The 22,297-nt window shown below is 54.8% G+C and overlaps 2 long non-coding RNA genes across 2 annotated transcripts in view; one reads left to right on the forward strand and one right to left on the reverse strand.

Annotated features, from left to right (window-relative positions):
• Window positions 1-19,427, reverse strand: part of LOC135317086 (uncharacterized) — a 58,372-nt gene extending 38,945 nt beyond the window's left edge. Inside the window, exons 1-7 of the long non-coding RNA XR_010376197.1 lie at window positions 18,943-19,427; window positions 18,607-18,743; window positions 17,862-17,961; window positions 15,030-15,149; window positions 11,389-11,512; window positions 7,542-7,770; window positions 7,140-7,365 (exon numbers count right to left, since the gene is read on the reverse strand). This is a non-coding gene — a long non-coding RNA (uncharacterized LOC135317086). The remainder of the gene's footprint in view (window positions 1-7,139; window positions 7,366-7,541; window positions 7,771-11,388; window positions 11,513-15,029; window positions 15,150-17,861; window positions 17,962-18,606; window positions 18,744-18,942) is intronic.
• Window positions 19,428-19,552: 125 nt separating this feature from the next.
• LOC135317087 (uncharacterized) lies at window positions 19,553-21,633 on the forward strand. Its single transcript, XR_010376198.1, has 2 exons — window positions 19,553-19,721; window positions 20,226-21,633. It is a non-coding gene; the product is annotated as an uncharacterized LOC135317087 (long non-coding RNA).
• The last annotated feature ends 664 nt before the right edge of the window (window positions 21,634-22,297 follow it).

The following is a 22,297-nucleotide window of genomic DNA, read 5'->3' on the forward strand; positions in this document are numbered from 1 at the left end:
GACAGCCCCCGCCGCCTGGGAGGGCTGCGAGCCCGCGGCAGCGTGCCCTGCGCCCCTGCGGGGCCGGGGGTGGGGGGTGTCCAGCCCAGCACAGCCGTGCCCCCCGCAGGGCGGCCCCCCCGCCCCGCGCCCTGCAGGCGCCCACCGCACACTCGTCCCGCGCCCGGGGTCTCCCGGCACCCCGGCCCTGCTGCGCCCACCCGCGGGAGCCGCCTCCGGCCGCCCTGCTTAGCCCAAAGGCAGCTGAGCGCGGTCGGTGCATCGAAGCCCCGGCAATAGCGCTGGCGTCGGCGGCTCGTGCCGGCGCTGCGAAACGCGCCGGAGCAACCCCAAACGCGGCAGCAGAAGGCGGGGAGCGGGGCCCAAAGGCGTCAGCCGCGTTGGGTGACGCTTTTCAGGAGCACGGCCTCCGCAAAGCGGCCTCCGCGCGCCTCCGAGGCCTCCGCGCGCCTCCGAGGATTCCCGCCTTTCCTCCTGCTGAGCACTTTTATTTTATAAACAAAACCAGCCGTTTGGGCAAGCTGGAAACGGCATTTTTACAGCTTGCGGCGGTGCCGCCCTCCTGTGGCTGGAGAACTGCGCAAGTTGGAATAAAAACAGCTTAAAAATCTGATGTAACATAACTGAGTAACTAAAACCCACAGTTACTGCCTTGCCTTTGGTCTGGCGGTGCTAAATACCTCAGCGGTGATGCGAGAAAGAGGCTTATAAGCCGAAGGGGGTTTTATCCTCAGTCATTGTTACGACCTTTTAGCTCCAAAATGTGATGCTGCTGCAGAGGGTGGGGACAGCGTTGAGAAAAGGTACGCTGGCGGGGGACACGTTGCTTTGCTACCGCCACACCTCACCGTCCTGGGGGTTTTACTCACTGCTGTGGTTTTACATTGCCACGGTGGAATTTATGCTCGAGTAGAAACAAACCTTAATTTGAGAAGCCCCGTGACGAGCGTTTCTCCAGGCTGCATTTGACGCAGACAGCAGCCATCGCGCTGACGAGCTGCGAGGTCTCAGCCTCGCACACCGACCCCGACCCATTCGTCCCCACCGAACGGGAAGGGTCCCAGCGACGGCACAAACACTCAGGGCTGGGGGTGCCTGAAGGCTTGCAGCGCGTGCTAGCAATCCAAGCACACACGCAGCTCGGTTCCTGGGCAGGATGGGAGGGAATATACATTATACAACTAATGTAAAGGAAAACCTGGACACGGGCCGTACTCCCAACGCTGCCCTCGGCCTGCCCTCCCGAGACACGCTGCGCCCCAGCCGCCGCTCCAGGCCCCTCCTGGGGACACAGCGGGGACCTGCAGGGCTGGGCACAGCAGGGTGCAAGAGCTGCCCGTCTCCTCACCGTGCCCCACGCTGTACCGGGCAGGGCTGAGCACCCTCCCGTGCCCTCAGCTCTCCAGGGGAATGCGCAGCCTGGAGGAGGCATCTCCCTACAGGCAAACCCTCCTACCATCGGGGCTTGCCCCGGAGTGCGGGCAGGATTGAGGGGGGAGGGAAATGCTTAAATTCCTCTCCCTGCTTCAGCGTGTCTGCCCAGCAAAGGCACCAGCTGCAGCCGATGTTTGAAAAACACAGCTATGTCCTCAGGAGGCAATCTCTGTACTCAGTGCTGGAATAACAGTTTGCCTTCAGAGGTGAGCGGAAGCCGTTATTTTCAGTCCATTAAAACCCGCCGGTGCGGAGCCCTTGCGAGGTGGCAGACGCTGCCAGGCTCAGCAGCAAGCCAGCAACCGGCCCACCGTTAATCATAGGCCGTTACTCAAACTTCATCAGAAATCATATCTGCTAGTAGCACTGACAATTTCCAGATTACTTTGGGCCAGATAACATCGGAGTAAGGTGAGCGTGACTAGCCAGGACGCGCTTACTGGTCCCACTAGCTCCCACCAAGAGCTACCGGCTCGGTAAAGCTCACACACGCCGAAAGGTTTCCAGGACAGGGGGGGTTTGGGATAAATGCTTCACCCCAGTGACTCACCAACTTCCACAACACAGCCTGGGTTTCCTGCTTGTGCTATGGCAACAGCAAACGCAGCACATTTATTTTTTTTTTGTGGGGTGTTTCGTACAATAGCCCTTTGCTGAAGCAACTCAAGCCGCTGAAGGGGCCGCGGGTGCCACAGAGCAGGCGCCGCAGCCCGTGCCGCAGCGAGAGGCAGCAGCCCGCGCAGCTATAGACCCCGGCTTTGGAATAATGCACGGCCACATCAAACATTTTGCAAAGAAGCCGGCGAGAGGCAGGTACAAATGCTGCCGCCGCACCTTGGACATTGATCCAAGGCTACCGGCAGCGGCGAGGCCGCTTTCGGCTGCAGGAGGGCTGCCAGAGGGGAAGGGCAGAGCTGGTGAACAAGCAGGCGTCAGCCACAGGGCAGCGGGAGCGGCTGCGCGGCGCTGGGAGCCCACCTCTGCCGCCTGCCCCAGCACCGCGCCTGGGCTCTGCGACCGCTGCCGCCAGCGACCTGGGGGCGACCGCTGCGCCTCGCAGAGCCCTCCCCTCTGCATCTCGCTTGACAGCCAAAAAAAGCTCTTCGCAAAGTGGGCGTCTGACGAGGCCAGTGACACAGATGGGATGTGTTGTATGTTGTGAACGTAAAAAACCAAAATATACAGGAAAATGCTCTCTGAATCATTAACCCAGCACAAGAGTTCTCTCTTTGCATTCCTGAGGAAGCAGACACAGACGCTATCTTTCCTAACAACCCTTTTGATTTTTTTCTAAAATATATACCGTATCCATGCGACTATAAATCAGCAACACCCATCTAAAGGCAGCGACACCCGGGGGCGCGCCCCGATGCCCCTCCGACAGCGTCACATCCACGCCAAGGCGCGGCGCAGCCCGAGCTCGCTGCCTGAGCGCGGTGCGAGCGGGGAGCGCGTTCGGCAGGAGCCGAGCCCCGGGTGCCCCACGGTGACTCGCTGCGCCGCGCTCGGCCCCAGCGATTCGAGGGAGTTACTCGAGTTCACTCTGTGGACACGGAACCTGTCAAGAAGAGATTGCAGAAAGAAGGGACAGTTTGCAGGGAAGTTGCCTCAGCTTGTCGCTGTTGCCTTTGGTGCTAGCAGGGAGGTTCCAGTCAGCTGGAGCGGGTGACCGATCCTTATGCTAGCTTTGGGTTTTCTACTTTGAAAAACCAGCGCCCTGATTGCTGCCTGCATCGCCCCCGGTTGCCGCCTGCAAAGCCCCCAGTTGCTGCCTGCATTGCCCCGGTTGCTGCCTGCAAAGCCCCCAGTTGCTGCCTGCATCACCCCCAGTTGCTGCCAGCATCGCCCCCAGTTGCTGCCTGCATCGCCCCCGTTGCTGCCTGCAAAGCCCCCAGTTGCCGCCTGCAAAGCCCCCAGTTGCTGCCTGCATCACCCCCAGTTACTGCCAGCATTGCCCCCAGTTGCTGCCAGCATCCCCGGCCGTAGCTCCCCCCAGGCCAGCTGTAACGCTAGTTATTCTTTAAAAGAGCCACCTGTGCTTTCATTAATTTCTTCCTCGGCTTTCCCTGTTGACACCAGTTCCTCCCACCCCATCTTCTCCCTGGGGCGTACCCAGGGGTCACCCCAAAGAATGACAGCAAGCAGCAGTCAAAACCGCTGTAGCATTCAGCTAAAGCCCCCCGAGCGGGAAAGGTCTCCCCAGGGTCCTGTGGGGTCACACTCCCCAGCCTGGAGCGGTGCTTCAGCCCTTCTTGGGCACTGGTGTCGCACCAGCACCCCGCTGTCAGGGCCTGCGCGCTGGGGGTCCGATCCCTGTTTTCCTCTGGGGGGGTGTCAGGGTGGGCGCTGTGCCGGCGGCGGCAAGTTAACCCGCCCCGGGGTTCTCCGGGAGCACCACGGAGGAACAGGGAGCAACCAGCAGCCAGGCACGTTGCCATAGACTTTATTCTCTACCGCAGAGGTGAACCCGTCCGGCACTTCTCCCGTCACGCGCGCGCTTGCCCTTGCCCCGGTTTATTGCGTGCCTTCCCAGCAATTATGCCGCGCCGGTACCCGATGCCCCGCAACCGGCCGGCGCGGCGCTGTGTCAGCGTGCGTAGCCGCTCATCGTACACATGCTTCGTTAGCTTCCGCAGGCTGAAGGCTCGCCAGCTCTCTGCAGCGAGCGCTGCTGGAAGCAACAAAAAGTACGCGACAACTCCCCAAGAACGCGCGTGTTTTATGAGTGTTACGAATTGCAAGGGACTCGTGTTGCATCAACCATATACCGCACCGATTCAGAATTAAAAGCACCCTTGATTCACTTAAAGGGACACGTCAAAGCCTCCCTTAATTGTGATAAATCCCATCCTTTCATCTGAGAAGGTGACATTTCATGGCAAATAAGCCCAAGAAATTGAGTGGAACGAGGAAGAGCTTCCTGTTTTGTAAGTGATTTCCTATAATGAACAAAGCTCAGCATGAAAACAGTAGGCTGCATGTCTGGTGCTCAGTTTTTTTAGGTCTTTGTTGATCCCAGGCAGGCAGATGGAATTCATCACAAGAAGCTAATCAGGGACACTGAGACCTAGTTGCATTTACAGGGAGAAAATCTCAGTTTTGGGAGTCATTAGAAACCTGCCTCTCATAAGCACATCGCTTGCAAATTTACAGACCATTTCCCAGGCAAACCGTTCTGCTCAGGCCTGGCAGCAAAGACCAAGAGGAGAGCGATGGAGCTTGTGCACAGGGGTCGATTAACCTGGGCCTGTCCCTCCTTCTCCCAGAGCGAAGGGAGGCGGCGTCATTGCAGCAGTCAGAGGGGCGCGTGACTAGGGGAGAAGGCTACCAAAAGCCGTCAGGTAAACTTGGCCTTTAAACCAACTAGCACTGCGCTGGTCCCCCCGCCCCCGGGGCAGACGCTTCCCCCAAGCCTCTGTATTTGGAGGTCAGATTGAAAATCCCCTTTCTTCCCTATGGAATGGGAGGAGGCCTGGAAGCCTGCAGGACCCCCACGGACACGCAGCCAAAGCACCAGGCAAAACAACCGTGCCAGGGCTCCGAGCCAGGCAGCCTCTACCCAAAGGGACCAAGGCAACCCCTGATGGTTTAGCGACGGAAAAGAGCAGGACCCTACTCCAGAGCTACTCTCACCTTCTTGCCTCTTCCAAACCTCCTACTGCTCCAGCTTCCCCCTTATAAAGGGCAAGAGCCTCCCGCTCCTCAGGAGAGGCTGGTAGAGGACACCAGAACATGAGCGTCCTTGCTGGGTCCTGGAGTCCCAGACGGATGCTGGCCCTCCATCAGTGCCCTCCTCCTGCCAGCTTTGGCATCAGTCCGCTGGCGTGCACAGCTGGAGCCTGCACCGGGCACCAGCGATGCCCGTGCCGCAGCACGCCGGCGCTGGCAACGCCCTCCCTGAGGCCGTGCATCCCAGGGAGAGCTGAGCCTTCGGGAGAGGCCTCGGAGGGAGAGGAGGAACGGCTTCCTAAAACAGAGTAGGTGCCATGAAAAGTACCTTTTTTTCTGCCTGCAGGTTGCGTTCTGGCAGCTGGTGATTTTCATATATTTGTATTTACTGTAACCTGATAGAGATTTCTGGGTAAGGTCTGATGTGCCCAAGGAGCCTCTGGCACGAGCAAGCTAAGAGCTGTCTGGAGGTGAGAAAGAAGAACTGGTGGGGTGCTTCCATCCCAGCCAGCTTTGCTGCAAAAACCCTGTATTTCATTAACGTTCCCCTCTGTACACGTGGATGCTTAAACTACCACCGAGAACCAAATGCAGAAGAGAAAATGATTTGCCAAAAAAGTCCATTTGCTTCAATGCTCAGACAACTGCTTCCAAACCTGCCTGGACACAACCTTCTCCTGCCTCGGCCTGTGCTCCAACAGCCCTCTGGTGGGATGTGCTCCGGGAGTGCCACTGCCCACACCGCGCTCCAGCCGGGGGGCTGCCAGGGGCTGGGGGCTGCCAGGGGCTGGGGGCTGCCAGGGGCTGGGGGCTGCCAGGGGCTGGGGGCTGCCGGCCTGGGCTGCTTTCGGGAGGCAGGCTTTTCTGAGCTCTGGTAGGTGGAATTGCAAACAGGAAAGTGCTGAGCCAGCTGAGAACAAGCTGTTCGTCTGCCCCTAGGTCTCCCTCCCAGCAATATTTTAATTCTAGCTCAAACTGCCAAAAAAAGGAGCTCCTTAATCAGCGAAGCCGGGAGGAAGGGCAGCTCCCGTTCCCGCACGCCTTGGCAGGGCGTCCCTGCGGCCACCCCTCTCCCTGGCCACCACCCTTCCTTCCCCGGCAGCCGCGATGCCCACGGCCATGCCCGTGCCAACGGTGCAACAACCCCTTCCCGTGCCCTCTCGACACCAGCACACACCGAGTCTGCCAGGTGCCGCTGCAACTCTTGGACTCCCCTTTTTTCCCCAGAAAGAGGTTCTGCTCTGGTGGAGCACTGAACATCCCGTGAGAGCAACAAATTTCCTTGGTTTATGGTCTTCCAGGAAACTCATTCCTCATGGTTTATCAAACCCGTTGCATCTCCAGATAGAAGAAAACAAGCTCCCCCAATTATGCTTTGCCATTTGTCTGACGTTTTCATTATCCCCGATGCAGTACCCATCAAATATTGTCTTGTACCGAGAGCCATTTCTGTCAAATTAAGTTAAAAGGAAGTAGTGGAAAACTAAAAGCTCCACATCTAATCCTGCCACCTGGAAAATCAGCAGAGAAATATAATTTTGTAGTCTTTCAAATTAAATCAGATTCTGGGCTCTCTGCTGATGAGTTAATCCAATGCTGAGTGGAATAGCTCCGCTCAGCCATGACCAGGTTTAGGCACGTTCAATTCACGGCAAAGCAGTTCCAGTTCAGAGACACTGCTTTCAATTGTATTCTCACCCTATTTCTTTTAATTTATAATTTACCTCAACCGTTCCTCATTAAGCAGCTATCAGCAGGAGGTGGCCTTTAATTGCGGAGCTGCTCGTGCTGTCACGGAGCGCGGCGGCCGGGGACCCGCCGGCGCGGGGGTGCGTTTTGGGTGGCGCCCGCGGCACCCACTGCCTCAGCCGGGCCCGTGGCAGGGCTGCGAGCGGCATCAGCGCTGGTGCAGGGCTGGGTCTGCCCGGCTCCCGCCCACCCACCCGCGCAGGAGACCACCACGAGCAAAGCGGCTCGGGATGCCTCCCAGCAAAACGAGGCGAGACCACGCTGGGCTGCCCCCGGCACAAACATACCTGCAAGTGCTGCTGTTTAACCCCCGCAGAAACCTCAGCGTCCGCAGCCCGCTCGGCCCCCCGCCACGCGTCACCCAGCGGCGTCCCCCTCTGCGCTCCGGCCACGCGTGGAGCTGGTGCTGGTGGTCACCGAAGCTTTCTGACCATCTGTCCCCACGTGGAGCCGGACTACGTGGGTTTACGGGGACTTTCAGGCTGAACTGGGATTGTGCCCTAGCGAGAACTGCTAAAAGAAAGCAGGCATGAAGGAAACAGTCATTGCGCTAACCACCCTCCTCCCAATTACATTTTTAACCATCTTCCCCCCCAACAACAACAAAAAAAAATCAGAAAAAATCCACATAAAAATAAAAATTATTATAAGAAAAATAAAAGTAAAATCTTTACCCAATACAGACTTACTGAGTAGGGCTAGTAGGAAAATTAGAAAAGTTTGAGCCCTTCAGGAGTTCTCTGTGACAGTGAAAATCAGGCCCTTCATCGTTCTTCATTCAAAAAACGAGTGTGGTCACAACCCCCACTTCAGCATCGCAGTGCCTTGGTACAAAATAACCCATCCATCACGTGAGAAGCCAGACCCGAGCCCTTGGTCTGCCTCGTGATTGGCTTTTTCTGTGATTCAGCGATTTACCTGTAGAAAAGGTTTATTATTTTACCTTTTCTAATTATTTTCGAAAATAGTTACCTCCTGTGGCACACGTCCATCAGGCCCGTGACCAGACTATTACAAAGACGTACGGCTGTAAGCTACAGGAGCTCAGTATTTACCAAGTACAGGGCTTACGACGGCTTGTGCCGTCCCCTCCGCGACAGGCAGAGCCCGGGGGCTCCGCACCAACGGCTGCTCCCCGAGATCGGGGCTGCTCCCCGACGCTGCGCGGGCTTCGCAGTCACGTGCGAGCACCCGGGCGGCCCCAGTCCCCAGTATTCGTGTTGGGCTCCCTGCGCTGCCCGTCTCCGTGAGCAGTCGTTCTCGCCCCTCTTTGATGGTTGTATAAAACTGACCTGCAAAGGATTTCGTGTCTCTCTATTCTCCTGAAAATGTATGAAGTACAACAAGAAGTCTCTTGTGCTTTATTTTATTCTATTTGTTTCCCCAGTTGCTTTTCATATGAGAAGTCCACAATGTCATGTCTGATCTTCCCTGGGTTTCCTACGGGTCTTTTGGGAAATTTTAGACCAGTTGCAGTACAGGCAGCAAAAATAACTGAGAGCACGAAAGTGCTTGTCCTGGTTTCAGCTGGGATAGAGTTAATTTTCTTCACAGTAGCAAGTATAGAGCTGTGTTTTGGATTCGTACTAAAACCGGTGTTGATAACGCAGAGATGTTGCAGTTGTTGCTGAGCAGGGCTTACACCAGTCAAGGACTCTTCAGCTCCCCACGCTCTGCCGGCTGCACAGGGAGCCGGGAGGGGACACGGCCGGGACAGTGACCCCAGCTGAGCCCAGGGCTGTCCCACACCACACGGCGCCATGCTCAGCACATGGAGCTGGGGGGGAAGGAGGAAGGGGGGACGCTGGCAGGGATGGCGTTTCCCTTCCCCGGTCACTGTTAGGCGTGATGGAGCCCTGCTGCCCTGGGGATGGCTGAGCCCCGCCTGCCCCTGGGGAGGAGGGGATGGGTTCCTTGTTTTGCTTTGCTCGTGCGTGGCTTTTGCTTTACCTGTTGAACTGTCTTTATCTCAGCCCATGAGTTTTCTCACTTTCACCCTTCCGATCCTCTCCCCCATCCCAACGGGGGACGGTGAGCGAGCGGCTGCGCGGGGCTGAGTTGCCGGCCGGGGTTAAACCACGACAGCGCTGAATAGTCAGCCAGGGCTTCCCTTCCCTGCAGCATTAGCCTTTGAAGTGAGAGCTGCCTTAGCACCAGCAGCTGAAGGAGTCTGTCCCGCACGGCACTCGGCTCGCAGCCCTCTCGGTGCCGGTACCGCGTCGCTGCCGTGCTGCGGGCCAGGCGGCCTCTGCGCCTCCTGGGGTGACGAGGCAGCGAACCCTCACCGCCTCTTTTTTCAGGCCCTCTTTGCATATATATGTATAATAGATCAAAATGGGCAAATAGCCGCAACTTTCTCCTCTTGATGCAAGCCAGACGCTCTCTCCAGCTAACGTTTGCAGGCTACTTAACTATAGACTGGAATCAAGTAATTATGGACTGGATTCATCCCTCCTTTCTCTGTAGAGAAATAACAAAGCTGGCTGAAGAAAACGTACCCGGGGTTGTTGAGGTTTCTGTGAGAGCCTTTTCACATTTAACGAGCTTAAGGATCATGAAGTGTTGTTTCTTCTCTTTGCTAGTTTGCCAAAATTACTGGAACACCTGAACTAACCGAGATGGCGAAAAGCTACTCTGAAACCTGGCAAAAGGCAAAAATAACCTTCAAGATCAACCAGCCCTTCTCGGTGGGATGCTGCCAGACCCGCTCACGCTCTCCCCGCGCGCTCTGCGTCGAACACGGCGCTCAGCTGCTGTGCCGGTGCCTGGGCTGAGCTGTAAGAGAGGTGGGAGCTGTGGGGGAGGCTCAGGAGGGGCTCGTGCGAGCCACGCTCAGCTGCTGCAGCCTGACTGCCCTCGGCAGGGAGAGCCAGGGGAAGGGCCCGGGTGCAGGACGCATCCGAGCATCCCGGCGAGAAGCCCTGGCACGTCCTTGGTGACGGCTGGGCCCACGGAAGGTGCGCCTTTCCTCGCCACGGTGTCACTGGGCAGGGAGGTCTGAGCAAGTCAAATCTGGGAATCTGTGTGTGGGCCGGTGGGTTTCCCGCCCCCCACGGCTTCGGTGCAGGGCTCACCCAGCCCAGCTCGGCGGGGACCAGCGAGGTGCGTTCTGCTCTTCCTGGCCTGGGGCAGCACCTTCTCCCGCGGCAGGGCGGCCGCAGGCTGCCAGGGCTCTGCCTGGGGCTGCTGACCTCTGCAGGCAGCAAGGCAAGCCTGCCAAGGCATTATTAATGACATTAGCTACTTCTACAGAAAGGCAGAAATGAAACAATTTCTTATTTAAAAAAAAAAGCCCAAATGGGTAAACATGAATGAGGTGGCTCATTCTGAGAAGCTTTTCTGGTATCAAGAGAAATGATCTTAACACAATATGGTGTTTTGGTTTGGTTTCTGTTTTGTTTTCCTAATTTACAACGTGTTTTAGCATCTCCGCAAAATATCCCTCGGGCTGCCAATGGCAACAGGACCCAGAGCGGTGATTTAATATAAGAGAATACGTTCTCTTACACCATTTATCCAAACTCTCCCCTTCACACCGAGATGTCAATAAACCACTTTAAACCGGGTCCAAAGCTGGATCTGCATCCTGCACCTCCTCGGGCGGGGGCAGAGGAGCGTCCCTGTGCCCCACACCTGCAGACCGATGCTGTCATCTAGCGGCACCTCCCTGCTCCCTACAAACGCCCCCGGCACGTTGCGGAGCCCCTGCTGCCAGCCACCCGGCCCTGCTGGGACGAGGGGGACATCTCCCCTGGGAAGCAGCACCCCGGGACGGCGCACAAGCCTCATGGTTACCCAAAGAGGTTTGGCTTACGAGGGCAGTGGCATTCATCAGGTGAAGCTGCACGTGTCAGCCAGGACGTACAAATACCCCTCAAGAGGACACACGCTGCTGTTCTAGAGAATTAACAAGGCATCATCGTAACAAACCTAAAGCAAAGGCTGAAAAGAAAGCAGGCAGTAATTTCTGCCAAATATCGCAGCTGTAAGTGCACAATGGGAAAGGAGCTGCTGGGGGAGCAGCCTGACTCCAATGAATTGTGACAGGAGGGAAAGGAGAGTCTGAAAGCTGCTCCTTTGACCTGAGTCTAGCTTCTTCCAACGCGCAGGGAAAACAGTTTGCACTGTTGCTCCTCCTGCAGTCACGATGGATGCGTGAGAAGACGACAAAGAATTTGTCACTCCTCTCTGGGCAGGCGGTGACAGATCACCTCTGGAGCTGCGGAATTTCCCCAGACCCGATCGGAAATCAATCTCCTGGAAACGTTTCGCTAGCCATACGGAGGGCTATCTGGGGTCTGCCAGGTCCTCTGGTGTACGGCTTTACCTGCAGTCATCTGGGCTGCAGCATTTTAATCTGTTTCCTTTAAAGAGGCTCAAGGGTACCATAAGAGGCAGTTTCCAGGATTCAAAGGAGACGGCAAAATTTGATCTCTTTCCATGGCCTCGTATGTAATTACTGGAAAGAGGGAGGGAGGCAATACAGATGCAAAGAGGTTAAAAGAAGTTCTTCAAAGTCAGCAGACAGAAACCTACCTCTGCTTGGATTTGGCGGAGGCGTGCGGGAACTGCTAAGCAGGGAGGCAGGACCAGGGCCAGTAACAACCATCCTGCAAACTCCAGTTGTCGGGGGCACGTTCCCTGGGATTGGTGCATGGACCTGGACAGGAGGAACAATTACTGCCCTTGCGCTACGACGAGGACAGCCGGAGGTTTAACTCCATCCATGGCCCGCGTTTAGTCTCCTCCATCCCTTTCCCATCCCCGCTGGCAGAGGGCTGGTCCAGCCTGGGTACCGGGGCGCGCGGGTGGACGAAGCAGCGTGCAGTGCTCCAGCAAGCCATGCCGCAGTGCAGCTCTGGGACCGAAACTCTCTTCGGAAGAGTGATGATGCCCAGAGGGTCCCCTGGAGAAGACCACAAAGGGGTTGTCAAGAAGGGAAGTAGAGAGGACCTAGTCCTGCAGCATCCTTTTAGCGTAATTACCCTGGCATTAAGATAATACTCAAAACACTTTAGTTTCTCCCTGAAGGCATGTCATCAGCAGTGAAACACGCCTGCCCATAGTGGCCAAAGGAAGATGAGCCATGCGGGTGCTTCTGCGGCACGCTCTTCTGAAGGATGGCCACCCAGCCAAGGCGGGCTGCTTTCCCTGGAGCGGCCGGGCTGCCTTGCGAGGTGTTTCCTTGCACTGCGTAACTGTAAAAGCTATGCAACTTGTGACACTTGTAACACCCCAAAGCAGTTTGTTTCTCTCCTTTTTTAATTGCACTTTGCCCCAGGGCATGACCTTCAGCACCACTGGTGGCTGAAAAACCATTTCAGGCTCTTGGCTATATCGAGCTCATCTGTCTTTAACTCCGCAGCTCTGTATTTAACAGCCTAAGTGACTCCTCAGCACTGCCACTTTGAGAGAATTTCTTAGGTGTCATCTAGTTTTAGTGCTATTCTATTTCATTTGCTACCTTAGCTTAATCATTTTTTAACACTCTCTCAGTTTGCATTCCTCTCTTTTCATCTTCATCTGTTCCTGATATTTTATTTTTCCAATAAACTAAGTAATTTAATGGCCCTAATCCCAAGCCTCCTATTTAGAGCATGGATGTGGAGGCTGCAGAAAGAATCCCAATTTAAATCTGTCATTCAAAAGTAATTTAATCTATCATCATCTTTGTATCTAAAACTGCTCCATGGGAAGGAAAGCATGACTGGGATTCAGTTTACCTTTAAAACATCCAGCAGTACAGCTTTCTAGGGATTGCTTTTCTTATGCATGGGTTACTAGAAAATAATAAAGTTACATAGACTCTGGACAACTCAAAGTCATGACTATTTAGGTCCAGAGGTGACTGCACAGGCTTTTAAGAGCCCAAGGACATAACCACCACGTGTGGACAGTCAAGGAACTTTAGAGGGAAGGCTCTGAAGGGGGGGACGCCTCCAGCCCTTCCCTCAGCTCCAGCTCCTTGAACGGGCTCACCTTGAACGACCAGCCCCAGGACACGTGCAGCGTCTGGAGATCCACCTGGGAGAGCAGCAGAAATGCATCTCTCGCTGACAGCTGCACCATTTATTCCATTACCCTCCCTGCTCGGGGCCCGTATGAGATGCAGAACAGGCAGAAAACGTTCAACAAGACTCACTGCACCAGGCACGAGCCCATCATCAATCCATGTGAGGCAGGGCAGCTCACTGCCGCGCAAGCACGCGGTACGCCTCCCAGTCCCCGCTCCCAAGTCCCCAGGGGTTACAGTCACGCGGGTGGCTGGAGCACCTTGGCTCAACAGGCTGCCGCAGGCGTCCAGCGCTGCCCAGGCTCCTCTGCCGCGCTCGTTTCTGGCACTTTGCTCTGATTTACATTTCCCCGGTTTCACTAGGATCCCAGGAGATCCATGTAACGTAAGCAGGCTGCAATATCTCCACCCCCAGCATTAAGAGCGAGGATCCTAAATGCAGCCAGGCTGTGTTAGAGCAGCTGCATCCTGCTGCGAGTCTGATGCTCGGAGTGCAGAGGGGTGGGCAGGGAGGAGCATTAAATCCTGGGCAGAGCAGGAAAGCGCAGCCCTTTGGAAGCGAGCTGGGCTGTCGGAGCTCCCCGCATCCACCCCGAATGCTGCCTCCTGACGGAACCGGGGGTACCTCTGGGTTACGTGGGTTTGAGCCAGGAGCACCCCCTCAGCTCTCTGCCTCACAACCTGCATGAACAAATCCTCCCGCCTTCTTCTATGGGCGAGATCAGAGGTTGGGAGGGCGGCTCAGCGTGAGAACCACCCATTACCCTGGAGCATTGAGCACTAAACGGTTGTACTCCACCCGTGAGATGAGTTGTGTAACGGAGAAGTCATTCTTCATGAATAATTAAGGACCTTTCATAAAAATTTTACCAGCAGCTGGATACTAAACGGGTGGGTGAGGGGTCCTTGCCACCTCCAAAGCTGGCAGCAGAGCGGTATATGGCACAAACACAAAGAAAATGCCACAGGATCACAAGTCCCAGTGTCCCAGAGCCTCAGTACTGTCGACTTCTGTCGAGCATTTCTGCTCACCCGCAGAAGAGAAAACACCTCGTTGTACCTCAGGGTAAATTTGCAAAACTGGACCGAGTAATTGCTCTTCCAGAAATTCCCTTCTAGAATTGTTTGTTGTTTATTTTCATGTCATCAGTCAGTGCTTGCTACGCGAGAGAAGCTTTGAACCAGATCTATTAAAGCCCAGAGAAGTCACGGCATGATCTTCACCCACGCTGAGCATTCAAAAGCCGCGACAGTCAATATATTGTCAGCTGCAGCGAACAGCCCGACAGTCGGGCGCAGCAGCCATTTAGCAGATGACCACATTTTACTCTGGCCCTTATTTCGTCCTGCAGCAATTAGCCAAGGAAAAAAGGGCCCCACCACACCGTCATTTCAGCCTTACGTATTCCAGTGCGTTTAGGGAGAGAGATGCTGGAGGTACCCTCTGGACCCTGACTAACAACACTATTAATGTCTGCTAGCGCACATCGGGGGTTTCACAGCTACCACATGAGGTAACAGCTACTCATCCCTGCTGGGTTTTAGCCATCTCCAGAGATGGCTTTCGACAAATCTGAGGCAATCCCAAAAACGCGCGCGCGCCGGGAGGGGGAGGACTTGCAAAAGGGTTTCGTACAAGGGATGAAACCATCCTGACAGCATGAGCGCGCGGCGTTGCGCTAAGCGCACCGCAGAACAAGCAGTTGCTTCTGGTCCCTATTTGAGCCTGCATCCCAAAAGACGGGTAACAGAAAACGGGAATTTCCCACCTCCCGGCGTTGAACTGCCTCTGAGATTGTCCCCACGAACAGGGACCCCTCCCTGCGCTGCATCCTCCTGCTCCGGAGTAGCAAACTCCCCCTCTGGGGTCCCTCCAGCTCCCGTCGCCCCAGCACACCTCGCCGAGGGCGCGGAGCATCACCGGCAGCGGGGGCTCCGAGGGGGCAGCTGCGCCCAGAGCCGCGCACCCGCACCAGATGTCACCTCCTTCCCCTTTGCTCCACCTCGAAATCAAAACATAAATCTCATGTCCACGTTCTAGTTCTCTGCAATAAGCCCTTCCCCCAAAATATCTTCTACATCGTCCCAAACTCAAACACAGCGCTAATAAAAGCGGCCTTTATGGATATTAGACAAGGAAATTGTCCCTGGACGGAACAGTTACCTTCAAATATCTGTCCTGAACTGGCCGGGAGTGGAAATCAGTTTCTTCCTCCCCAGGTACGAACCCATAACGAGGGTTTATTTCTGAGGTGACGGTGGGAATGAGGGAATCCCTCTCCTTCTTGACGTGAGGTAAGGAGCAAAAAACCAGCAGCACCAAAAGAGAAATAAAGCGGTACAAGTTAATACTGAAGCATCTGGAAAAGCAAATGATTTGCAGGAGGAAGGGGCGGGAGGTCAGTAGCATAGAAAAGCTTTAAATAATAAGAGGACAGGTGACGGGTTTGCCCCGCAGCGTCAGGGGAAGGGCAGAAGGCGGGTGGCGGCTGGCGTGGGCGCGCTGCCAGCCCGGCCGAAAGCGGGGCAGCGGCGCTCGGGGCGGCCGAGAGGCACGTCTGGGGCCTCTGAACCGCGCGGCGCGGCACAAGCCTCCCCGCTCTCCCCCGACAGGGTTTCTGTCCCGTGCCGCTCTTCCTCTCCAAGGACCAGGACTTGACAGAGCACGACGGACGGGCGCTCTGCCATTCAAAGGGACCCACGCCTCGCGACGCTGCCGCTTGACATGAACTGACTGAGCAACTGGCTGCAGCCATGAGAAACAAAGCTAAGAATAACAATTTTTAAAAAACCAAAACCCCCGTGCCGAAACAGTCCGGTTTTAACACAGGACTTTGAGTACAGGCTGCGAACCCCTCCAGGGGCAGCGGTGCTGAGCCTCCCCAGGGCAGGAGGAGTCCTGCCAGCAGGGAACAACCCAGGAGCGGGTGGCAGCTCCCCGGGACAGCCCCCACCCCCGCGGGGCCTCGGCCCTCCAGAAGGCTTTGATTTCCAGCAGCACGCCTGCACTGGTGGCCGTGCCCTGGTCTCTGTGTCTGAACGACCCCAGCCCCCCCAGCCCAAGCCGTTCCTTTCTCTTCCATACTATTTTCTCTCACTCTCTCCCATGAGGTGAGTGATTATCAGCAACAAATACCTGCTCAGCAGAGGAGGGAAGACAAACATGCTTTTAGACCCGGAATACGCAGCCACCTGTGGCAAATGTTTGAGAAAGCCAGGACAGTTACTGTCAGTCTCTCGGGTATTCTCCATTGCTCTAACCCCCACCAAAACTAAGTCCAATACCTAAATCACCCGTGGGAGTGCTGAGACGCCATCTGCCCTTCTAGTCCTGCCGGGTGGCAGAGAGACACTGAGGACAGACGGACCCCGAGCTACGCCATGGCCCTGTACCAGGCTGGGGCTGCCGCCGCTTCCCAGCGAGAGGCCGGGCTGCTGGCTGGAGAACCGGTACCAAACCACACCCACGTGCTGCATTCGGTGGGGACGGCTTTTTTCTGTCTCTTTTGTTTCCGTAAAATGGTCACTATAATAAACCGACTCCGGTAAATCGCATAAAATTGCCATAAAATGAAGCAGATGAGAAGAAATTGTATCATCTGGGAAATGAAACTGTCGCCCAGGGTCTGTTCCCCAGCAAAGCCGCAGCGTATTTGTAAAACTGCCCTATGCAACTAGAATAATTTGAGAAACAGTGTAGATTAGGATAAAGGCGTGCATTTATGGGAAGCAGTTGAGGCAAAACACCTCGGCACTCTCCTGGGATTTGTGCTCTGTGTTTGCTGATCAGCTTTGTTTTCTGCTGAACCCCCTGGTAGTTCTGTGGTAGGAAGAAGAGGAATTTGTTGATGCTACAGAAAATGAAGTCCTGCCCAGCAGTCAATAGGAAATAATGGATATCAATTACACAGCTGGAACTGCTGACTTGAACAGATTTTATAACTCTTTACTCTAGGGGTTGTCTTAATAAATCCATTGAGAGAAGCGTCATCTTTTATAGCAATATGTTTCAATGTTTTATTTTCTATGAAGGAGCAACTGGCAGTTTTACAAAGTGCTCCTCGGAGTCTACCATAGCCTCATGAAGGTATCAAAACTGATGGGAGATGGACATGAGCTATTTGCTCGCTAATGCAGGGACCAGTTTGCCATAAGGTTTGCAAATTGCCGCTGGAAACCAGAGAGGTTCCTTCCCTTCTGCTTCAATCCCATTTACGGCACAGGGGCAGGCTCCCAACCAGTGGTTAAGAGCCTCACGGCAAGGTGCTAAAAGATCAGGTCACCTAAAAGCAAGTCACCTGTCGTGGGGTACCCTGGATTTTGTTGCAGTCTGAAAACAGCCTCATCCCACGGGCGCGCGAGCAGCTACCCGGCCCTGCGAGGGGCCGCGCTTGCGCAGGGCGACAGCAGACACATCCGCTCAAACCGGGCTGAGAAATTATACTGAACAGGGGAAAAAAATGCCCCAACCTTCGCCTGTTACTTGCAGTCTTTTATCTGCATTTTTATTTAATCCAGCCGCCACCCTCAAGTGCTGAAAGCAGAAATGCAGCCTTCTTACATGGCATCTTCCCTATGGTAAATCTAATTAAACAGCCATTAAAATGTGTGTTAGCTCAATTATACCAAGGTGACCTGGAGCTCCTGCTAAATGTTAATAACAGCATTCCCCCCTAACTGGCATTCAACAGCAAACAGGCAGTGCTATTTCTACTGATGTAGCCTTGAGATGAACATGGTTATTAAAGTGCTTTGTGTACTACAGATTCCCAAATAAACGTGTATCTAATTTTCTGGCAGCTTAAGTGTTTCGTGTGCCCCTCCCGCGCTCCCGGCCAAGGCTGGCATCCCGGCTGAGCTCCTGCAGCACATCCAGCAGGACACCAGCGGCAGCGGGGGAGGCGTGCGTGGGCAAGAAAGGCACAAGCAGCATCTCTAAAGCCCTGGCCAGAGAAAAAGCGGTACAATTAAGAAAGGAGGGAGGTCAGACCCTTACCTGCAAACACCAAGAGCCAGTTCCCAGCCTTGCAGCAGCCGATGGGAACCTCTCATTGCAGCGGCCGTGGGGCAGTCTCATGGAGCAGGTCAGTCCCAGCCTGTAGACGATGAGGCCGATTGTTTCCCAGCCAAAGGGAACACCCATGAATATCTTTAAATCCCTAAACATCAATGCAGGTAAAAATCTGTAATAATTTCCCTGATTTACACTGGGCTGACCTCCAATCTCCGAATCATATTTAGTTCATGTTTGGAAAGCTCTGTAGACCAATTTCCACATCGCTATCCAGAACTAGACCTGCTAATGCACAACAAAGAAATACCTTTTTTTATAAGCAGGCAATTTATCTTGTGAAGGTTAATGATAGCAAAATGCTAATGATGAGGCTGATAACTGAGAACAGTGTCTCTCCATTACTGCAGGTTTTTATCATGCACCGTAAGAAGTATCATTACGCTAAAGAAAATCTTCACCGTGTACTAAATCAAAGTCAGACAGATCTGCAACTAAAAAATTACCTTCTTTGGTTGTTACCTTATGCTTCACTTTACAAGTTTATTCCTTTAACTGCAGCTGCAGTTAAAAATAGGAAATATCCCACCAAGCTGCAAAATAGCTGAACAGGTGGGAAATGTCTCACTTCCCCCTTGCACATGTCAGCAGACAGAATTTGGACACTTGGGCTACGTGACTGCAAAAACCTCCCCCCCATCAATAATTAGCAACGACAACTTTAAGTTACCATCATTTCCAACCATTCAGTGGCATCAGACTGGAATAGAGAGCAGCCACTGGGGCTCAGAGGGGATAGTCACTGCCTCCAAAACCTCAAGAGCCTGGAGGGTCATTCCCACGCCTGATTCCAACTCACACGTGCACCTGCGGAATAAGCGGGTGTAAAGCCCTACCTGGGCAGCTCTCCTGCCCACGGGGTACCTTGCCCAGCTCAGGCCGGGTCTCGTAACCACCCTGCCGACGCTGGGCTTTGCACGAGCGGGAGGAACGCAAAGCGCTGCAGGACCGACCCTGCGCCTCCCACCTCCGGCCCTTCAGAGCTGGAGTGGCTGAGGACGCTCACCCGCCGCCCCAGTGGCCGGGCTGACGGCGTCCTCCGGCAGGGAAGCAGAGGCAGCCCCAGGTTACGGGGCTCTGAGGATGCTGGCGGTGCAGGCAATTGCCTTTTACTCTTACGGCTTCTTGAACGAACAGAGAACATTTTGCAAAATTATGCAAACAATCGTCCCTGCTAACAACGGCAGAGACAAACAAATAAGGTAGATCAATCCTGAAGGAAGGAACGTAGCACTAATGAACTGGGCTGAATTTCGGTGTCACGGCCTGTTAACAGTCCTGTTAGAGAAGGGAGGCAAAACGCAGCTTCAGCTCGTGTGCTGCGGGGGCTGCTGCTGCCCTCCCGGGGCAGGGACCGGCTTCCCAGACTCCTGACCTCCCTTCGGGGCGTGGGAGCCACCATGGCCATTTTCTGGACTTGAAGGAGGATGCTGATGGGGGTCTCATCCCAGCTCCGTGCGTATTTCCCTTTCCTGTGCAAAAATGGAGAGTCAGAAAGAGCGTTTGTGAGCTGACCACAGACACACACGCAGGTGACCCAGCAGAAAGCGGCTGCTCCAGCCAAGTTACCCTGCGCCCTGCGGCAGGACCAGCTGCTGGACTGGGGAACTGAGGCAGTGGTGCCTGCCGCCGCCGCTGGGAGCCCCGCCTGGCGAGCGGCACGCAGCCGGGCTTGCAAGGAACTCCGTGCGCGGGCGTGTTTCACCGGACCGCCACCGACGTGCTGTACGCAGGGGCGCCGGAGGGGACGGAGACACCGGGACGACGAACCCCCCGCGTGCAACGGTAAAGGAGGGAGCTAAGGTTAAAAACGAAAAAGAAAGAGGAGACATGGAGGCAGGCTGTAACAGAGAGAGCCGCTGTTCCCCGGGCTTTGGCAACCCTTCTAAAGGCAAACATGCCTTTTCCAGTGCCCTTTGCGCTTTTCCTTTTTCATACATCCCAGGCTGTTTGCTACGAGCGCTTTTAGAATGGTCAAATATGAAACTCTGTGCTCAGCACAGGATTTGATAAATGTGCTTGACCAAATGATAGCGTGCACCAATTTAACAATAATTCAGGGATAAGCATTGCATAGTCATTTTGATCCTCGGCGCCGCTTGGCGAATGCCCTTCCCAATGTCATTGTGTCTCCGGAGGATTAAACATGCAATCCAGCATTAACCAGGTCAGAGTTGAGGCTTCTGGCAGATGAGAGCAATTCGTCAGCTCAGTTTTAACAGGAGCACCGTGTGCCTGTTGCATTGCAATTTCATCCGGGCAATCCTTGAAATCTGTGTTTATTTTCAGATCTTTGCTGTCCTCTATTATTTTGAATTTGAATTTCTGTTTAGAGAATGCCTTTGTATTACTCCTTCAGCTATTGAGATACATCTCCGCTGCATATGGAAGGCACAATAAAACTAATTAAATAACAACCAAGAGCCGTAGCACGCCCATCTATTACTATTACAGAAATACATTAAACTGTGAGGAACTGCTCTTTAAGAATCATCGCAAGGGGTGCACGACCAGCTAATTTCTCCCATGATGGACTGTCGCCTCGTACACCGGGGAGCCGGGAGAGAGCAGGCTCACAAGCACGGCCGCCCCACTTCGCAGGCGGGGAGAGAACACGGACCTGTAAGCCCAGGTTTTGAGCAAGGACGCACCAAGGGAAGGGGACGATGGATGAAATCCAGAACGCCTGGAGCTGCGGCACGGGGCACGTGCAGCCCCTGGGCCACCGCCTGCCCCCCCAGGGCGAGAGCCTGGGGAAAGCCGGGTACGGCGCGGTTGTACCCCCTGGCTCGGTTTGGAGCAGAGGGTGACGCAGGCCGCTCCACCTACTCCCAAACAGCCTTGTCACTGCCAGCCACGAACACTTAGAGGAACAAAAACAAAAGAAAGAAGGGTTAGAAGTGGAGGATTGTTGTTGGAAGGGATGTATGTGATACAAATGAGCGATTCTATGCAGAAATCTACTGAATTTCACAGGGGGTAATGAATTAAATGAAGTGGAAAACATGGCATGAACTGGAGATTTGCCACAGTGACTAATGTAATTAACCTCTACTGAAATAATTAAGCCTCCTGATCTGTCCTGCATAAGCAGAGCAACCAAAAGGGCAGGTGTGAGTCGACCCCGCGCCGCAGCCGGGGCACGGGACCACGCCGCGGGTGCTGCCCCTCGGTGACAGCCTTTGGCTCCGCTCCCGGCGGCTCTCCCCCCACTCCGCGGCGCTGCTGCTTGATGGGCACCAAGGATTCAGCTGGAGACAGGGGCAGCTCCTGGCAGGGACCCCAGCGCTGAGCGCGGGCACCGTCAGCATTGCCGGAGCACTCCCAGATCCGCATCCTGGGTCGGTTTCTCAGGCTTTGCGAGACATCGGCGCTCGGGGGGAGGAGCAGGGGCACCCTGGGCTGCAGAGCTGAGGGGCTGTCTCCCAGAGCTTGGATCAACAGCCTCCAAATCCACTCTTCCTCATCCTCGCACGCCCTGTCTCAGCAGGATCCTGCTTTACAGCTCTGCCCGCGGCACAGAGGGAATAAACCACACTGGTTTAGGAAAAAAAGATCTTGGTCACAAATATCCCACAAAATGCCGTGGCCCGTTCCTCTCGGACCTGCCCTGTCTCCTCATAAACTGTCACATTTTCCTTCCTTCAGCAAAGGATTGCTTTATGCCAGTCAGTAAAGCAGGGTTTTGTTGTCTCTAGTTATTGATTTACTTTTATGGGCTGCAGCGCCTTTCCACGTTTTATTACCGAGTAGCCCACGCTAGCAGAACGGCTTCTCTTTCAGGTTACACGTAAAGATTTGACTTTGCCAAAGAGGCACCAAGGAGAGGCAAAACCGAGCCGTGCGGCTGCGCCTGCCCGGTGCGTCACCCCGCCGTCCCCGCGGGGCGCGGGCAGGCCTCGCTGCCGTCCCAGCACGGCGCTGGCGCTTTTTAAAGTATCGGTAATCCCTCTTTAGAGCTAAGGAGAGGCCGAAGAGGTAGGCAGGTCGTTAAGTAAAGAGTCACCGCGTTGCTGCTCGGAAGGAATTTAACTGTGCCTGAAACACGAGGCTGTCCGTGCGCGTCGGCGTCTCCCGTTTCAGCCGGGCACCGTCACTGCCCTGCAAACGCCGCCGCTCCCGACGGCCGCCCGGGATGGGCTCCGGCACCCGCAGCTGCTCCTCGATGCAGGAGCCGCTTCATTTTATTAATGCTTCTAGGTTCGCTGACACTGCAGTAACATCCACTGTTTTACATTTTGCAAACAAAAGGGGTTTGCTGGGTTTTCTATTAGTTCTCTTAATCATCCAAAAGGGCTCTTGTTCTTTATTTCACTGTCTGGACGAAAGGTTTTACTCTCCCACTCCTGCGAGTGCACATG

This window comes from Phalacrocorax carbo, chromosome 24, assembly GCF_963921805.1.
Source record: "Phalacrocorax carbo chromosome 24, bPhaCar2.1, whole genome shotgun sequence".
Taxonomy (NCBI): Eukaryota; Metazoa; Chordata; class Aves; order Suliformes; family Phalacrocoracidae; genus Phalacrocorax; species Phalacrocorax carbo.